The sequence below is a fragment of the Tinamus guttatus genome, unplaced genomic scaffold, assembly GCF_059628265.1.
Source record: "Tinamus guttatus ecotype Peru unplaced genomic scaffold, ASM5962826v1 Tinamus_guttatus_pri_ptg000213l, whole genome shotgun sequence".
Lineage (NCBI taxonomy): Eukaryota > Metazoa > Chordata > Aves > Tinamiformes > Tinamidae > Tinamus > Tinamus guttatus.
Genome location: NW_028288747.1, coordinates 9,857,634 through 9,874,951, shown reverse-complemented (window position 1 = coordinate 9,874,951; position 17,318 = coordinate 9,857,634). Strand labels below are relative to the sequence as shown.

Here is a 17,318-nt window from a genome sequence, read left to right as displayed (position 1 = left end):
AGCTCCGGCATTGCTCAACTGAGGGCTGCACTGACACATTCCCGGGAAGCCCGAAGCTCTACCCGACGGGAGGGCGTTGCAGCCCGCGTCACAGGCTCCGCCAAGGAGTAGCCTGAGACTCGCTGCATGACAGTAGTAGTGAGCAACTATTCTTCACTACAAGGGCAAGCAGATTCTCACTGCGTCACCTACTGTAACATGACATTTTGTAAAACAAAATTATTCTGAAATTTGACTCTGCCAAGTCCTAGAAGTCCTGAGTCAAACTCAGTCCCTTGCCATGTACTGATGGTTCAATACCACATTTTTTTTATCTCTCTTCCAGATTTCACATGCCAGATGGTACGGGCAGGCAGAGCATGGCTTGCATTTGGCATATGGAGTCCCACAGTAAGAGGGAACCCCCAATATGATACCTAAGTACAGCTCTGGGGGACAAGCGGGAAGAGATGTAAGGTAACACTTCAAAATCTTTTACCCCTCATGATATTTTATTGTGAAGAGCTGCATGTATGTGTTACTTGCAAATCTCAATATATAGAACTGAACAGGGATCAGTAAAAGTCAATTTGAAAATTCATCCAATTACACTAATTTTCAGAAGCAAATGGTGATTTAGGAGGATGTTTAAGAAACAAGAATTAAATAAACCTTTTATTATTATTATTATTCCTCCCAAAATGCTAAACACATGCCCTCCACATTCTTTTAGAAAGGTTTCATTCTGACCATGAAAAAGTTAAGTTACTTTGGACAGGTCTCACTAGCAAGCTCAGGCTGCTCTGCACAAGAACCAATACCCATAAGATGGACTCGGGGTGCACCAAAACAAACGCACCCCCAGCAACTCTGTTTGCAAGCTGGACTCCAGGGCCTTGCAAGCCCGAAAACAGCACACAGGTCTTTTAGCAACGCCACCAGCTTCAGCCCTGCTGACCACCTCCCCCAGCTGCTCCTTCCTGCCGTTTGGCAGCACTCCGCCTTGTGCTGGTGCGGACGTTCCTCGGCCTGCGCCGCGACACGGGCCGCAGAACGGATCCAACCCAACACGGCATCAGGCGGCGCCTCAGCGGGGCAGCTGGTGCGGGGGCAGGAAGCAGAGGTGCAGCATTAGCAGCGGAGACCAGAAGGCTGCTGTTGGCCACCTCTGTCTCCTGGTTCCACGTTAGACGTGCCAGGGCAGGGGTGTGGGACCCTGGGACCCGCGGGCAGGCTCTGCTGCAAGGTGCAGCTCCTGCACAGCGCGCGCTGCGGAACCCTCCCCAGCTGGGGCAGGGACGGGAGAGCCGAGCACAGCTCTGGTGGCACTTCCCTCTGACCTACAAAAAGTCTTTTTTTTCAGTTTGCACAAGAGATTTATGCTGCTGATTGATGGTTTGATTTATGCTCCTACTTACTGCTTGGAGTGATGTCAAAATTCTCTTGGGACATGAACAGAACTGTCTGATCAACGCAACTCGGACAAAACATGGACAAAATAACACATTTGACACTATGGTACAGAAAAGGTTTAAAAGCCCCAGGCCTCCTCACAATATTACCTTACAAAGGTAGGGTTTAAATAAAGTGAAATATAGACACAATTGCTGCTTTTGTTCCTGCCCTTTTGCTTTAGGGCCAACCACTTCAACTAGTTCTTAGGTCAGAAACGACACCCCTCATCTTCCAGTCTAAACCTGCCCCTGAGTTTCAGTCATTGCTGGGGCCAATTAATCTCTCACATCCCATATTCCTGCCACTTCACACAGCTGGATTTGTGTGTTCACTCCTAGAAACGTATCCTGTTTTCAAGCTAGCTACATCAGTGTGCATGCTAAACAACTAGTCTGTGCGTTACTTGGATGTACAAAAAAATAAAGGTTTAAAAGTCATATGTAAAAGACTATAATGAAATTGGAAATAATGATTATTATGAATGATCTTTTTTTCCTCCCCCATTTACACCTAATGCAAATACACAGTCATATTTTGATGGTTATTTATCACACTGCATTCCCGGGAAGACAACAGCTCTTTCTTACTTAATAATTATTCTGAGTGCATTCATTAATTACTTGCACTGCCAAATTCAGTTTTATTATCCTTCTAAAAAATAGACTGGCAATCTTACAGGTAATTGGATGAAATTATTCAAAGAATTAAAAGCCAGTATTAATTTTCTGACCAGTTTAAGGCATACCAAATTACCTTTCTACTTCCATAAATAGCAGTCAGGAAAACTGAACCCTCAGCTATTACTCTGAAAGTTTCCTTTCCAAACCTTCTACAGTTCCTTGAAAAGAACTACTAGCAATCAAATTTATCTCTTAGAGAACCTATGTACTATTTTTTTTTCTTCAGTACTGTTTCTAGCACTTCCCTGAGATGCTCTCTAAACATCACATTATTCCCAAGCCACTCTTGAGCACACAAGGCTGTTTATATGACAGGTTACTCATCCTGTGCTAAAGGGCTGTGGGAGTTCCACGGTGCCACCCTAAACTTTTCACAATACCTCAGCCATTGCCCTGCTCCCCTGGGAATCTTAGGTCCACAATAACAAACACAGTTTAATTTGCAGAGATGCTAAAGATTCATAACTATGACTGAAATATTCATATTGTAAGAAAACAAACAAGCCAAAAGACAAGAAAAAAGACCAAAGATTACTTTAGGTAAAAGTCTACACCAACATCCACAGACCTGCCCTTCATGTTACACAACTATTCAACAGCACAGCCACAAAGATCCTACATGTCTTCTTCAAAAGAAAAAAGTAACCAGATAGTTCTTAAATTTGTTAAGACAGTATTGACAAGATGTACAAACTAAGTTTTTACTTGTAAATCTAAAAGCTCCTTATAAGAAATAACACATCACCCTTCCCATTCCTCACCAAGGAAACTGACTTAAATCAGGTTAATTTACTAATTATCATTAAGTAACCTTGACAATTGCAACACTACCTGTATATCTCCTGGTTCCCACTCTCAAGCCTTGAATTATGTTTGGTAATTAAAATAATTAGTCATTAGCCTGTTGGTGAGCACATGTAACATTCAAGCAATTTAATAAATAGATGAAAGTCTATTCCAATATGGCTAGTGCTTCTGTGGTCCCAATGTAATGTTTCATTATCACTCGGGCACAATTCTTTCCATCACACCAATAATGGGTCATTCAGAAAAATTTAAGCTTTCTGAAAACATATCAAAACAGTCACACCTCAAGTGACAATAAAAAATATTTATTTTTGGAACTCATGCTTCTACAATGATTAACAAACAACAACAAACCAAGTCGGTGCCCTGTTTTCCGAGTTTCAGCCCCTCCTTAATGGTAACATTTACCGCATGGCACGGGTGCTCCCTCGCCAGGCCGTACGCACTGCGGGGCCACGGGACGCGCGCCCGGCAGCGATCGCTCCCGCCTCTGCAACAGGCGCCTTCAGCTGCTGAGCTGCAGCTCAGGCTTCTTCCACGCGACCTGCACAACTGCTCCTTTTCAGATTTGGGCCTCTATCTATGTGACCTGGTAGTAATTCCAGCACTGTCATTTTCACATTGAAAACATAACTCCTACTCTAATACATCAATTAGAATGTACTATTTAGTACTTCAGCCAAAAAGAAATCACCAGTTTTGAGCACATAAAGGCAGTAACTTATAATTCTGATTGCAATCTGTAATTGTTCTAGAATAATTCTCTTTTGGCAAATTTGTTTTAATCACTTCTCACAGATTAATTGACCAAGCTCATAATGTGTCCCTGCAACTTGCCACAGTGGCAATGCTGAAGAGGCAGCATCAAGACAGCAGTCCTGGGTGAAAAGCAGAAGGAGGGCAGAAGGAAGAAGAAAAGCAGAACTCCTTGCCTGTTTTTTTGTGTGTGTGGTTTTTCCCCCCCTCTCCTGCTGAGGCCAGAATTGCCTTACCACGAAACTGCAGCCCAAGTTGCCCGAACGCAGACAGTTATTTACAGGAATACCCAGCACAGACTTATTTGAATAATTACTATTCAGTGTAAGCAGGGATTGCAGAATCTGCCTTATGTCTGAAGTGGTAAGAAAGACTTGTTGTGGATTCAAACTCCAAAAAAAAAAAAAAAAAAAAAAAAGCTATTATTAAACTCTGTTCAAATGGTAGAATTCATATAGATAGAAATACTACAGAGTATACTTTAACATCATGTCACATAATTTTGAAATAAAAGTTTTGCAAAAAAATTTGTAATGCTATCTGCAATATATCATATGCCAGAAAGTCAAACATATTTGGATTCCCTTTTTTCCTCCCCTTGTAATAGCGAACTCTCAGAAAGCACTTCGATGTGTAGACTTAAAAATAAAACAAAAGAAACTATACCCACACATACTGAAGTGCAATTTGGGGGGTTAATTTCCAAACAAATTTCAAAATTATACCCAAAGTTTGTAGAGCCCTTAATCTCTATACATGGAAGTATTAATTGGCTAATCTAATTATATTGTTGCATGGCACAGTTGTAAGTATTTGCGTACACTATATTTAAGTTACAAAGTAAACAGGACAAGGGACAATTCAGTGACGACTCTGACTTGAGATTCCCCCAGATAAGCACACGATGTTGCAACATCTCCTGTGCGCACACATGAGTAGCTTTCAGCTGAACAGAGCAAGGCTTTCTCAAAGTCCTTCGGAGCAGGGCCGCTATGTTTTATAAAATAACGTCATAACAACACAATGGATTCACTGAGCAGTTTTCATTGTTCTCAGTAACTTATTGTATTTTTACTCACTCTCCTAGAGCTAACTATGTGCAGTTTTTGCTATTTCTTCTACCTAAAAGTCCTGTGATAGCCATATACTTGCACTGACCATTTGCCTACAGTTTACTCTGATCAAAACCTCTTTTGCATTTGTAAGGGTTTTTTTTTTTTTTCCTGGAAGAAAATAAAGCTGAAACTTGGAAGTTTGGGATACAGGAAAACAGGAGGGAAAAGAGTTTCCAAAACATCTAAGTAGCAAAAAAAAAAAAAAAAAAAAAAAATTCAGTCTATTGACCTTTTGCATGCTCAGTCATCTGTACTTTTTAAACAAAAAGACTCTGAATGGGTCACTGCTTCAAAAAATAGTATCAAATATAGAACGGGTATTCAGATTTGGCATTATAGCCCATACCCAACTTACCATATCCGTCTCATTAGTCAGAAGGTAATGACTTTGCCCTGTGATTTAATCAAAGACTAGACAAAGAGCCATTTTCATTTCTGAACTAAAGATGAACACAACCCATTACCTAAGAGATCCAGGTGTTTTCAAATATGAACTTGCTCTCCTAACTTACTGCATGCCAGGTGACTTAGAGAAGGCCTCTCCAAGCCTGTGTTCTTGTCACTCTTTCAATGTTTGGTGAGGCAAAAATTGCCATCAGCTAAGCAGCTGGTAAAAGTTTAACAAATCAGTTCAGCCAGCCCCCTTCATCACACAAAGTGATAATAATATGACAGGAAAAGCTAGTGGCCTAAAGTGACCAAGCAGCAGGGAAGCAGGGTAAAGTATGTGTGTTCGCACACACTCACACACCCACAAACATACAGAGATACACAGGGTAGTTTTAAATCATCATATTCATAGGAAAGGCAATTAAAGACACATGCAAAGCCATATCTAGCAAAACAGTACTAGTCTCAAATACTCTGCCATTCCAGCTTCTTTTTTACTCTTGGGAAAACTGGATAACTCTGGCACCATATACCTGGGCGGTGTGACTATCAGCGCAACCCAAATACAGAAGCTAACGGTTGCTGCGATTGCCATAATAACGCTATTATTAGCTAACAGCATTAGCTACTATTGTTAAGCTTCCTTCCAGTTTCCAAAATAGCCACCTTACTTTTGTTACAGATCATGCCAAGCTTTTGAGGGAACGCACGATAACCACAATGCGGCTCCCACAGGCAACGACAACCCCCCTGGGGAATCCTCACGGTCCTGGGCTGAGCAGAGTCCCCTGCAGCCTAACACGAACCAGGGGACCCTGCCAGGCAGCAGGGTTGGCTAACCCAGGTTTGGACACGGCTACTGCATTCACGTGGCTTTCAGGTCACAGCCTTTCGTATTGCTTTAGCGCACAAATGGAAAACAAACACAACCTTATCCTCCACTGGGTCTTCTGACAAAAGCTCCTGCAACTGCCGGCAAAACCACGTTAGAAAATTAGCAACATTTTGATTATTATACATTTGATCCATAGAAAGAAAGATAAATTGGAGGAGGCAGCAAAAAACAAAAACAAGTCCTTTTTCTTTTAAAAGATTTTTTTGGAGGTAGATTTCCAATTTTGCCTGAGGGAAGCAGTGCTATCACAGTAATGAACTGAAACAGGGGACTGAGGATGCTGTAGCCAACCACACGACTGTTTGGTGTGGCACATGTTGCCAATTCCACAATGCTTAATCCAGTATGTTCAGGTAGGGACCAAATCCAAGTCAACTCCTACATTTACATACCAATGCTTGATATTCAACCCTTAGAGATGCAGCAGGTTTTTCCCAGGTCTGCGCTTGATCAGTTCTATTGCTAAATACCATGTACAAAGTTCAGCACAAATGGTAAATTTAAACTTCTGTTGATGTGTGGCAGCTCTCAGCAGCTGTGCTGCCATCACCAGGACTTCAGGAGGGGTTTAGCAGTGCCACTGCAGAGAGCCACATAAGGCAGACACCAAAAATATTTGCCTCTGCGTGCAGGGCAAAGGAGTCAAGCAGTGAACATCAGTTTGGTATGTGTGCCCAAGGGTAACTGGCCCACAGCTGACAGACAAGGGGAAAAAAAAACCCTGGAGAAAAGGAAAACAAATAAAACCAGCTTGGTGTTGATTTGGAGGAGCAGTATTAGCTTTACTTGTGCACAGATACAGGCTATCCCGGGCTATCCCTGCTGGCTCTGAGCTCCAGCCATGAATGCAGCCAAGCACAAGCGCGGCCTCCGGCTGCCTCCTCAAGCCTCCTGCAATAAGGAGGGAGGCAGAACGATAGCCCAACAACTCCCTAAAGGAAAGGGCAAAGATTGGCAAAGGAAGTGGGCGATGCTGCTGGAAAAAGCTTCTTCTTCTAGGATGAGGAAATCAGGAGATTAAGAAGGATGAAAAATATTCTGCTAGATCAGAAGTTGAACCTAATCGTGGCTGGGAATCCCAAAGCTCACCATTAAGCAGCAGGTTGATATTGTCCATAAAACTTCAAATCTAAGGAAAGCAAGTCAAATCTAAGGGGAGGTCAGAGGAACTTCAACATGCCAGAGGCCGTCTTCATCCTTTTAAAGTACAATTGGAGTCATTTTAATTCAATTCCTTCAAAATCTTCATTTGTTTTCCAAATATAACAGAATTCCAGGTAATCATGCGGTAGACCACAAATCAGCTGTCTTTTTTTTATATTTGAGATACTCATCTAGCATGGTCTAATATACTGTAATATTTATGATTTGCTTTGCTGCAGGGTAAGGAGTTCCTCCTTCCAGACACTGGAATGGAACGTAGACAGGTCTTTCTGCTCTGCCAGTACAAACTTCAAGTAACTGGTAGCAGATTTTTAAAAAACTGTAGATTTTTAATGAGATGGCAGTCTCATTTTGTACCACTGGATTGCACCATCTCATCATGGAGGAATGTAAACAGAGACACTTATTAAACCAATTTCTGGCTCCGTGCCTCCTTTGGTCCAAAACCAACCAATTCTGGAGCCAGAACTAATCTGCAGTAATGTTTCAACAGGTTAAAAAAAAAAAAAAAATCCATCACTGGGATTCCCATTCCCGATCATCTGAAAAGCTACCAAGAAAACTAAATTAGTATCTTAAGAAAACATTCAGAAAACAAACCCTATTTCTGTGGAGTTATCTCTTCAGGGGCTGATAATGCCGCACCTGCTTTTGATCTTAGCAAGGTTGCTGCTAGCTTCTCTGATCTGTGCTGCCTTGAGAAATGCAGACAAGCCTAAGGACATCTTAGTGACACATTAAGATACACTAGTGACATCTTTGAGTCACTCGCACTGATGTACAATTTCCACTCATTGCCTTGCACTGGACTGGCTCCAAGCCCGAAAAAAAGTTTGGAAACTCTATTTGCCATGTCTCATGAGGAGTACACAGAAGTGGTCTGCATGCATGGCCCACGCGAGGTGGAAGTGGGCATCAATCATTATTGTTTCTCCACCACTCTCTTTCCCAAGCTACCCTCAAATGATCCGATATCTATGTACAGAGAAGCATGCTTGGTCTGAAGCACCTATGATCTCCTCAAATGTCTGTAGGAAACTCAGTGACAGGGATGCAGAGGTTTTGAAATCCACCTTCAGGACCTGCCATTAGCAACAGAAGCTCAGACTCTGTAGCTCTTTGAAACCATGAAACCTAGATCTGGCTCTAGTCAAAACACAGCAATTTATGTTTATACTGTGGCCTACCAGCAGTTCAAGTCATATGCGATGTGTTGGAGAAACTTGTGCTCCAAATAAAATTAAAGACTTTTTTTTTCATTGAATCAAAACAGCATTTGGTTTTAGGGCACCCAGCAAACATCAACTAATGCTTGCTACCTTATTGCCACAGAAGCAAGCTATTGCTCTCCTTTTCCTTTACATTTCTTGTATTTAAAATGCAAGCCTAACTTTTTACTGCTCAGGAGAAGTAACACTTTCTCAAATTTACATCAGGCTATTACTCTTTATCTGTATGTCTTAAAATTATTTTTATTACTTGACTCATCTGGCTTTCTTTAGCTAGATGAAACTGTCTCATAATTTGGTAGTAAAGCCTTTTATTTCTGCAATGCTCATTAAGCAATATAATCTCCCCTCCCCTTACAGTTATATAGAAAATGTATTTCCTAAAATGGGGAAAAAAAAAAAAACCTTGTAGCATATGCTAAAAGCACTCAGCTGTCTTAAGTTACATCTACAGAATATCAGCTATACAGCTATCCTTTAGTCTCAGTGCACAAGGATGGCTGGATCTTATGGGAAAATGGACTCATCTGTAATAAAATTACTATTTCCCAGTTCAAGGGCCACATTGATCACAAAAAATAAGCATATGGCTCATCTGGGAAAGAACCACAAGGAAGTCCTTAAGACAGGGCAAGTTTTCAAGTAATTGTTTGGATTTGTAGGGAACTTGAGATCTCTCAGGCCTGTGGCTTGTAAAAAGGATATCCACCTCCAGATAAGCATTGAGTGAGAGAAGCAATGATTACTGTATTGCTGCTCTTTCATATTAAAGCAAATTCACTGGAACCAGAAAAGAAGGCACTGAACCAGCTTCAGAGCACGTTGTTCATTTTTCCTGGGTTGATGAAGACCAGAATTTACAGTCCATATGCCTAAAATTACAGTCTTCTTTATACCTAATTTGTTTACATAGATTAAGCATGAGAAATTCATATCTACTCAGTTACAAAAGCTATTAACAGTCCTGCTGTAGATGTAAAGTCTATTTCCCTCTAAAGAAAGAAGAAACTTAAAATATCTTCTTTTTATTTGTTTTTGAAATATTCTATGGAGCACATCTTTACAGCAAGCAGTGTTATACTGGAATCTGTGCATTTCCCTGTATAGGTAAGTTATCTAATACAAGATTCAAACAGGTTTATCAACAAATAATTAAGCATGGCTCCTACACACCCTTGCACATTTCACTGCAATAAACCCAAAGTCTATATAACATTAGTATATTTTTAACAAAATTCGACACAAAAAGGACATATCTGAGGTAAGGGTCTGCTAAATGTTAAGACACTAGAAGTAGATACTGTAAGCTTACATATTTCACTATAATGACTGTACAATTGAAAGATTATACCAGAAATATTATACTATAAATACATAATAGGATTATTAATATATAAAAATGAACATACACTTATGAATATTTTATTTTAAAGACTGAAACAAGTTCCCACCAGACTATGCAGAAGTTTTAACGGCAAGAACCACTTCAACAGAAGACAGTCAACTGAAGACAGAACTGTGAACTTAGCAGAAGAGTTACTGGCCTGAACTCAAGTGTCAGAGTCCACGTTGGCTAGTGGGTCTATTTCCCTTAAAAGTCATGAAGTAGTAATGCAATGCAACATGAACTGCTGCTTTTTTGCACGTACTGAGGAGCTGACTAGCCCCAAGCCTTCTCTCATACAGACAGTGATGATATGCCTTAAGTTATAGAACAAAACTGTCTTCTGTGCTTGAAGTGAAAACCAAGCAAGTGGGGGACAGGAAATACTGCAAGTTCCTGTTTGTCAAGTTTCCCCTGCATCATTTTCATCAGGATAGGTCTTCTCTACTATACAAAGCAAGTACAAAAGATTTGGGCATTAAATGAATGACATGTCAGCTTGTATCTTGCACTACTGTTCAACTCATGGATTCTCAAACTCCGTAATTTTTTCTAAATCTGCCAGAAAAGTAATGCTAGGAAGGCAAGCCTCTCTTGTCCTGTTACATTGGATGAAATACAAGGAAAGTGTCACACGAATGAAATTCAAAATTCCCTTTCCATTATGCTACAATTTCTTTTCCCCAAAATGGGACATCAAGGCTCACAGAAGTGGAACAACTTGATTACACTTAAGACTGTAAAAGTATTGCTACTAGGCTGAGTTTCATGTTGTTGTGCTTTGCACATGCTTACCTTAACACACTATTTTAAGGACTTTAAAAAAATCATACTTAGAGTAAGTTTCATTGCCCTTAAGTGCTTAGCAAAGCCTTTCAGTTTATGATTTACACTGTACTTGAGCTATGTGCATGTTATGATAAGGATTAGAAACTGAAAAGAAAACCCACCCTTTCTGGATAAATACTTGGAAGAGCAAGATCTATCTTCTTGAGGCTGATCCTGCAGAGCTCTGTCTTAAATCTGTAGAGTCCTGTTAAATTGTTATATTTCTACTTGCATTTCAGCCATTTACCAATAAACTACCCTGGTTTCAGGTCTGTAAATCCAGGCTGCAACCTTGAAGAACTTCTTTACATGCAATTCAGCATAAGCAACAATGGATACCAAAGGACTTTAATTTCACTGGTATAAGAATTAACACCAACTCAGGGAGAGACTTTCTCTCAGTGAGAAAATAAGCACAACTGAGGTATTGGTGGTATCTTGTGACTTCCCTTTCTTCACAAATTCTCACTGCTGCAATACCAGTGTCTCTAGCGGAGCAGCTCATTACTGCCAAGCCTTTGGCCCCTATTCTCAGGGGCCAGGATATTTCAACTGTTGGAAGCTAGATAGGCAATGAGAGAGCTCAGTGAGGTATCGCAAGACATTCGGCATCTTATGGAACTGTATCTAGCTTAACTTCTCTTTCAGATGCAACATGAAACCTTTAGCAAAGCTCTGCCGTGTTACTTGGCTTAATATACTGTGACTACTTACGGTGAAGTGCAAGGACATCACCAGAAGATTTTCATGGGAACAGCCTGCTTCAGAGTTAGTTTTGGTTCAAATGATCCAGAGAAGTAACTGAACAGAACTGAGGGAAATTTGCTGCTTGCCTAGTACTTAATTTTGCAATCAGGCAGCTGAAACCACCTTCATGCTTTGAGAGCGAACATTGATGGCAAGGGAGAAGTCCTCTGAAGGCATGATGGAGCTGTTTGTGACTCCTGATCCAGAGCCACAGGCCTCTTGCATATCTCTGCTCTTACACTACACAATATTTCACTATATCTTTGAAGATTCAATTTAGATAGAATAGACCTCCCCAAGTTATAGTGAATTTGACTCACGGTAACCGTCAAAATGCCAACTCCACCAAGGAGCTGCCCCTGCCCCTCTCAAGCACCAGCAAGGATGAACAAGAGGTTACGTAAACTGCAAGGCTGGGGTCAGGTTCTGGAGCTGAGGACAAACTGGTGCTCATTGGTGGCTCATACGCAGAGCTCCAGTGGGGAACAAGCTGGTATGGTCCAGGAGAGCAGTGCAATGAATGAAACAGGTTTGAAGAAAACAGTGTGTGATGACATAACTAAGCAGCATTTTTGTAATAATTTATGTATAAGCAAGTTGAAGTCGTACTGACAATTTTGGAATTATAAACCCTTAACACTCAAAGGCTGGATTTTTCTGTTTTGAAAACAATCTTTTACTCATCTTTGTCTAGATAGCCATTTGACTTCCAAAAGATACCAAATGTTTAAAATTAGTAATCTTAAAGTGCCTCTAAGTGACAGAAAGAGTAGTCCATTCAAATCAATTCTATATGTTAAGAGCAAGTCTCCTGTATCGCATCTACAACCTGACAGGGACAGAGCCTCTTAATTCTCCTACTGTAGGATTGGGAAGAATAGATCTGCAGTTGCAGATTGTGGTTATGTGGTTACCTGGGAGAAAGGGAGTGAAAATAAAAACGAAAATAAAAACAAACAAAAACAACAAAAAAAACGTTTTTGTTTAGTGAGGGTAAGTGATTCCAAAGAAAAGGGGCTGTGACTGTGGCCTCCTCACACAGCGCTTCCTTCCCTGCCGGCCATCCAGAGCTGCCACCCACAAGCAGCTCGGGGAGCCTCGCCGCTGGCCGGGCCTAGGCTGCCCGGCCCTCACAGCAGCTCATCTCCACAGTGCACTTGAAGCCCCAGCTCTCCCATCCACAGTTATTGAGGTTGGACAAGCTGAAGTAGATGTGGGCTTCACCAGACCTCCCAAAAGCACAACACTCATGCTTACAAGAGCTTTCTGAGTGACGCATATTTTTTTCCTCCTAAATGTTGCATATTATTGAAACAAAACACTTCCACTAGGCAATGTCATTCTTATAAGGAAGGTTAATCCTGTCCACAAGACACAGACCTATTCCCAGGACAGTTACTTTACTCTCAGAGAGATTTTATGACCCCATTTGAGCAGAGCAGCAGTAGAGCATGATCCCATCTGCAAGAAGCTGACCTCTCTTTTCCCCCACCTCAAAGCATCTCTTATGACACCCCTCTTCCCCCCATGTGCAAGACTCCACTTGCTGTGTCCAAGCAGTGCCTCACATGGGGTTTTTCCTGCTTCTCTACCCTGACTCTGAATCACCGCCCGGGCGGCTGAGCCTGAGGCACAGGATGACGGAGAGTTGCCGGGACTGCAATCGCCACGGGGCAGCAGTCGCTCTCCAGTCACCCGGAGCCGGTTCCTGCTCCGCCAGGCAGGACGGAAGGGGCACTTGTCTCCCGCCCGCGCCACTTCCCTCCCCACGCACGCCACTCTCTGCTATGCAGCCTTCCTTCGGAAAATTGGCTTTAAAAAGCAGACCGGGAACTGAGGAGCACGCCCTCTTGTTCGCTAGTAAAAACACATTTCTAGAGATGGAGCATTTGCTAAAAGCAAGTGCAGTTTCCCTGGTTGCTGTGAAGTTGGGCTGAGTTGTGTTAGTGCTACAACTAAGGCTTGAACTAGCGTTACACATGGGCTGCGAGAGTTAAGGCAAGACAGGCTGGTCCCTTTGCGTCAAGCGGCTCTGTCACACCGCAAAGAGCAGAGTGACAGCCCTGTCCCCTGTGCTTTGCATACAAAGTTAGGGGTATCTGCAGGACATTTAAAGAAACGCTACTGCTCCACAACCTGCAGGGTACAATAACTGACCATTACTGTCACTTGGAGCAGAGTTACTAGTATCTCAATTACAAATATATGCATCAATATAATTAAAATGTCCATAGCACAAATTTAAGCCATATGATTGTTGTCCTTCAGCCTTCTTACTGCACCAATCTTTACCCTGCTTTGTCCGGTTATTGCTTTCCACCTTGCTTCATTTTAATATTGTTTATTTTCTTACCCTGTTTCTGCAGGAGAGCCATTGTAGACTGATGTAATTCACTCAAATTTAACACACACAAACTTGTGTTTTTATAAAGCACTGTTCCAATTTCAGCAATGAGAACGTAATAGGTTACAGAATAAAGTCAAAACCAGCAAAACATGTTAGAGATTAATGGTTAAGGGAGGTTAAAGACATATTTTTTCTATGATCTTTGTGCAGACAGCAGTAATCACAGAGTTCCCTTATCTACTAAACAGAAAATGTTTTACATATTGGAGATATAAATGTTTCTATGACAATTAGACTTTTCTGCACCTTATCTTGTGTACTCAGCTTAAAAGTTAGCATAATATACAGAGAACTAATCTAAAAGAGGTTTCACCTACATGGAGGGGACGACACGATTTTTCATGATGCTGCCAAGCAATTCTGTAAGGCTAATCACCTCCCAGTTATTTTATCATTAATTACAGGATACCATAGTATCACGGCATTTCTGAATACAATGTCTTTCAGGGAGAGATAAAACAGTATCAGCTGTATATTGTTTTATCAGTTCTATTTTCTTTATCTCCATTTTTTAACCACTATAGGCAGTCAGCCAGGTTTCTGGATGCAGGAATTCACAAGACTGAAGAAACAGCTAAGAATTAAAATCTAATATAAATAAGGACATAGCTTTCATTATCTGACAATGGCACATTTAAAGCATTAAATTTACTTTAACTTGCAAAACAAGCGGTCCTCCTTCCCTGCACCTTGAGAATCTAATAAAAATCATCTCTGGCATATGAGAACTAGAGTCACTTTATGAAAAATTATATTTAACTATGAGAACTCCAAAACTTTGTCCTTCTTTCCTACAGCTGTGTGGAGAGAAGAGAAAAAAAAAAAAAAAGAAACCCACAAAGCCAGCAGTAACCAAGTGCTAACCCTCACTGCATTGGTCTGTTTTTTGGGACTTCAGCAGGCAAATCGGCAAACTCCTGTAGAAACCACTTGGTTCAAAGCATTTGTATTATTCATTTTAAGAGTCAGCAGAACATTTAAAACATTCCTTCCCTACGAGCATAAATGCAGAGACAAACACAGTAATTTCACCATAAGCCCTAATTTCAAGCAGATCACACATTTTCAGGTTTTATTTTCCATGAAAAGAAAGATTACCATAGAGGAGCCTGCTAGTAAACGTCCTCTCCTGCCTCAGTCGCCCTACAAATTGCGATCAGCAGAAGATTAGAAGCAGCAGCAGTGAGTGATGAAACCCAGAGCTGGGTACAGCAGCCACTCACTACTCCCCCCCACTTGGACGGGGAGGAGGTGGCTGCAACTTCTGCTCCGCAGGCCAGTCCCCCTCCCCGGCCTCCTGCACCTCACGCAGGAGGTCTCACCCACTCACCACGCTGCTACGGGGTCCTCTCTGCACCTTCTAGCAGACCCCTCGGCTAAATAGGAAGCCTGGGACATGAAACGCAAAAATATATAGGAAAAACAAGGCAAGAGAGGGAGCTTTTGTGGGGAAAAGGCAGGGAGGAGATGCCACGCAGGACAAGCAACACCAGCGCTCCTGCCCAGGGAAGGGGGACGGGCCCCTTTACACCAAAGGAAGGCACAAGGCGAGCAGCACAGCTGGCGCACGGAGAAAAAGGGTGAGCTCAAAATCTCTTGGATGCAGCTGCAAGTCCGTTCATAAGGGGCCTCCAGCCCTCTTTGGGCCAAAAATACTCTTGACTCTTATACAGCAGCTGTAACTAACAAGTCACCTTCTCCTCACTGAAAGGATCTGAGAGAAGTTAAACCACAGCGCTTGACCCTGCAGCCTTGCTGTGGCAGAGGTAACAGTCAAGAGAAAGCACCTGTGACATTTACCCATAACTAAAAACTAGTCAAGAAGCAAGCCCTCCCAAGACAGATTTATAGCTGCATTTCTGCTAGAGGTCTTCTATTAAGCTGTTTTCTCCAAGTAAGGCACACCATTATCTTTCCAAGCAGAAAATTCACAGCCATTTCCACTCTAAAAGCTCAGTTTAGGGTTCAGAGAGAGTTCCGCTCCATTCCAACTCGGCAGGGGGGAACGCAGAGACTTGAAAGTCACAAACCCTGTCACCTATCATGCTGCTCACAGATACACTGAATTCGAGCACTAACCTACATCAGAGCATTCACCAGAGTTCCAGCGCAAGCCAGAGAGCAAAAGGAGCTGCTGTAAGCGCCGAAGCACGAATCTCCGGGCACCTCTAGACCCGGCGGATTGGCCTCCCTCAGCTGCACGGAGACAAGGAAAGAGCCGCGGCAGAAAGTTACGCAAACAAGTACAACAGCCGCAAAGCAAACGTTAGCTTCAAAACGGGTCTGAGAGGTCCCTCGGGCCGTGTCCGGCGGGGAGGAGAGGAGCCCCCATGCATCCATTCATACATACATACATACATACATACATACATACATACACACACACACATACACACACAGCCCGCAGGGCGCCGCCGGCGCCGGTACCTGCAGTCGGGGAAGGGCCCCGCGCCCGCGGGGCAGCCGCGCAGGGCGGGAGGCGCCGCGCTCGCCCTGCCGGCCGGGAAGGCGCCCGCGGCCGCGCTCAGCGGCTCCCCGCGAGGAGGAGGAGGAGGAGGAGGAGGAGGAGGAAGCCGCGCTGCGCTGCGCGGGGGCGGTCCGGACCCCTCGCCCCCGCCTCCGCGCTGCTCCGCGCAGCGCTGCGCACCCGCGTGGCCTGCGGCAAGCGCGAAGCGGCGAGAGATTCAAATGCAGCAGGTGGCCCACGTGGAGAAGCCCCCTCCCCGTGCTGCTTCCACGTGGCACAGATCATCAGAACAGTAATAATAAAAGTGGGGGCTGCAAGTACCAAGGCTTGGAGCGGGATGCAGACTCTCCCCAGCTGTGCTAATGTCACGGCTGACATTAAAGCACATGCAAGAAGCACTTGGGCTCAGGCACCGCTTATTCACAGCCAAGCAAGGCAAAAGCCAGCCCGTGCAGACCAGGGACAGGGAGGCAGCTCCTCTCTGTCCCGAGTGGGTTGTATGTCCAGTCATGACTCTGGGCCTCTGCAGGGCAAATGTGCATTATATTCTTTACTGTGTACCTAACTGTGCACAATGGCCATGTGCAGCCACCCCAGAGCCCAGGCACCCATTTAGGAAAGAGGTAACTGAAGGAGCTGCTGTTCACCTCAAGTTTCAAGGTATATAGTGAGGTGGCACCCAGCCCCTCTTCCAGGCACCCTTACCCAATGTCACCTGCAGAAACTGTCAGCCTGCAAAATCCCTCCAAAGAAGAAAGGAAAAAAAAAAAAAAAAAAAAAAAAAAGCTTGTAAAGATTGGTTAAAATACATCTCAGATATTTTTAAGTACTGGCCTGGCAGAAAGAGAACATGGGGCCTGTGCTTGGAAGCGCATTGTTTTGTTGTGACTAGTGTGTAATGGCTGGATCAACACAGATGTCTTTCTGTTCACCCTGGAGGAAATGACTTGCAGAGTCTTTGTTTTTCCCTTGGGGGATTTCCTCCAGAGGCAGCGTTTGGCTCTCCCGCCACGCT

The 17,318-nt window shown here is 43.1% G+C and overlaps 1 protein-coding gene across 1 annotated transcript in view; it reads right to left on the bottom strand.

Annotated features, from left to right (window-relative positions):
* The window catches only part of TEC (tec protein tyrosine kinase), a 44,915-nt gene extending 27,851 nt beyond the window's left edge, over positions 1 to 17,064 (bottom strand). The window contains exon 1 of the mRNA XM_088524719.1: positions 17,003 to 17,064. The gene's annotated coding sequence lies outside the window, so the exon portion shown is untranslated. The remainder of the gene's footprint in view (positions 1 to 17,002) is intronic.
* Between the last annotated feature and the right edge of the window lie 254 nt (positions 17,065 to 17,318).